Source organism: Penaeus japonicus, unplaced genomic scaffold (genome assembly GCF_977035675.1).
Source record: "Penaeus japonicus unplaced genomic scaffold, GWHDUDI00000001_assembly GWHDUDI00000008, whole genome shotgun sequence".
Lineage (NCBI taxonomy): Eukaryota > Metazoa > Arthropoda > Malacostraca > Decapoda > Penaeidae > Penaeus > Penaeus japonicus.
Window position 1 is genome coordinate 12,939,890 of NW_028234410.1, and position 2,500 is coordinate 12,942,389.

General features: G+C 33.6%; 1 protein-coding gene across 3 annotated transcripts in view; it reads right to left on the reverse strand.

Annotated features, from left to right (window-relative positions):
* Positions 1–2,500, reverse strand: part of LOC122263232 (dual specificity protein phosphatase 3) — a 35,857-nt gene that overhangs the window by 1,557 nt on the left and 31,800 nt on the right. For all 3 annotated transcript variants that reach the window (XM_043031600.2, XM_043031601.2, XM_086539085.1), the window contains exon 8: positions 1–2,500. This exon is cut by the window's left edge and continues 1,557 nt beyond it; it is cut by the window's right edge and continues 960 nt beyond it. The gene's annotated coding sequence lies outside the window, so the exon portion shown is untranslated.

Sequence of the window (2,500 nt, forward strand, 5' to 3'; positions counted from 1 at the left end):
GTAAGAATTAGACTATTCCACAACCTAAAACTTCCAAGGACCCTTGAGCAAAATGTAACCAACATATAACTTAATTACTTTACTGACGTCGAGACTGATTAGAGATTTGAACTGCTAAAAAAATAACATTCTAATATATTTTTACCTTCATTTGTATAATATTACTTCATTATTCCTCTTCAACTCATACGTTAATTATGTGGAAGAGAATTATCATGTCATAACAATTTTTTCCCCAAGAAATGTGGATTACTCTGGGTCATTTTCTCCAAGGCTCACTGATGAAAATGAACGAGCTCTAAAAATCTTGTAATGCAGCACTTTCGGGGTACAAACTCAACTTGAATCTCAAGGGATTCTAAGTAACTTTAAGAGATCTTATATTCCGTTTACGTTGCAGTGTCACAGCCACAGAATCTCAAGTCCAGTAAACAAGATGATGATACCGACTACAAAAGGTTGCAATTGCACTTAATAAATAGATGATGATAATAAGGATATAGATGTAAGAAACATTTTTCTTTTTCTTTTTTTGTGTGTGTATTTTTGAGATATTGTAGGTACAAGCAATTTAGAATTAAAAAATAGACATGGACCTACGAAAGCAGTTTGGTTATATTATCGTGTCTCCCTCCGAGTTGCAAGAACTAAAGTTGAAATAGCAATGCCCTTAACACGTAAACTTTTTCTTACTCATCTTTCATTTATTACAAATTATACGTTTTTAATTAAACGTTTTTTTGTTGTTGTTTTTTTGTATGCCAGGGATGACTCAATTTGCTTTAACAAAAAGTATGTAAACTTTAGTTTCTGTAAATGAACTAGAGATGTAAATAATGTTGTTACCTTCGATTAAATCCGGCATACTCAATGCACATCAGAATCAAGTGGGATCTTCAATTCCCTTTAGTCTGATTTACTCATTGTACTCAACTTGATTCTTTTGCAGTACTGATAAACTACGAATCACATTTGAACTAACTAGTAAAATGATCCTTGTGACGTTGAAATAATTGCCGTCAGATGTTTCTTCACCGACTAATGAACTCAAATTAGTTGTAATAATTAAATTAGGAAGTTACGGTGAATGAGGTTTAACATAGATAGGAAAATTTTAAAGGCTATTTCTCTTTCACCGACCAGCTTAATTTATCTGAGCAAGACAGTGAAATATCCACTATTGATGAATAAAGAAAATCTAATTCTCTAAACTAATCAGTATTTATCATGCTACCAAGTTAGAATGGATCAGAGGAGGACTACCGCAACCCCTACAGCTGCATTGCTTAGAAAGGGCCCGGATTAACTAGTACAATGAGAGGCCCTGCAATGGCTAGCAATTTTTTTTTATGTTTTATACTCTTCTTTGTAAATTTGAGATGCACCGAAGTCTCATTTCGCTTAATGTCTTTTTTGAAGACATGACACAATAAGACTTCATTTCGTCTGACATCGAACAGAACTGAGATGCAGCGAGCAACAGGCGAGGTATATTTGTGATCGAGTTTTTGTTATTTAATGAAGAGTTACGTAGTCCATGTAATTGTTCTTCTTATATTACAGCAATCAATAGGGTCGAGGTTAGAAAACGGAACTCAAAAAAATCACGATCCCTAGTCAGGGCGGAAGTGAAATGGCATAAATATTGCAGCGCATGATGAGGAACATGTATCACTGGACTTATCCATCTTTGCAAACACTCCCGTAAAGGAAATGTGTAAATGGATATAGAATATTGAGAAGTACAGCAGAAAATTTCATGGATCAAGCTATTTCATATTTGATGCAATGGTGCACATCAACAAAACTAGTTTCTCGTCTTCGCTAGATAATTCCCCTGTTTTGACGAGTGATATGGAGTGACAGTACGTTGGTTGTGAAAAGAACCGATGCATGAAAATCACGGAAAAAGGATAATCGTGGTATGATTTTATTCACATTGTTTTCATCAAAGTTGAGCATAACCATGAGCTCATGTCACTCATCTACAAGATCTGCTCCGAAGCAGTGAAACAGAAAGACATTTAGCAATATTTAGGTCAGTACTTCAGCTAAAAATATAGCATAATGTTTATGGCAAAATTAACTTTATAATACAAAAAGTCATTCTAAAAGCATGACTTCATCGAAAGCAAAGCCCCCACCCCCTCGAAGAAAAAATATATATATAATAATAAAACTATATAGATTCCATATAACTGAAGACGTTGACATAATATATGATCAAAATTCATCCTTATACACAATCCTTGTTCTACATATTTACTATCTCTGAATTACAAGTTTGTTTGTTTTTAGCAGCTTCTTATCAGTGGCCTTTCTCAATTAACACAGAATAACCCACCTTCTCACTAATCATATCTCGATTATTTTAACCATCCTACTTTCTAAAGAACACTTTCATTTCTAAAATACTAGTCACTTCCCTTACATAATTCTCCAATAGTGATTTCACTAAACTATACCTATTCTTTTTCTAGTAAGTCTCGTATCTTACTAA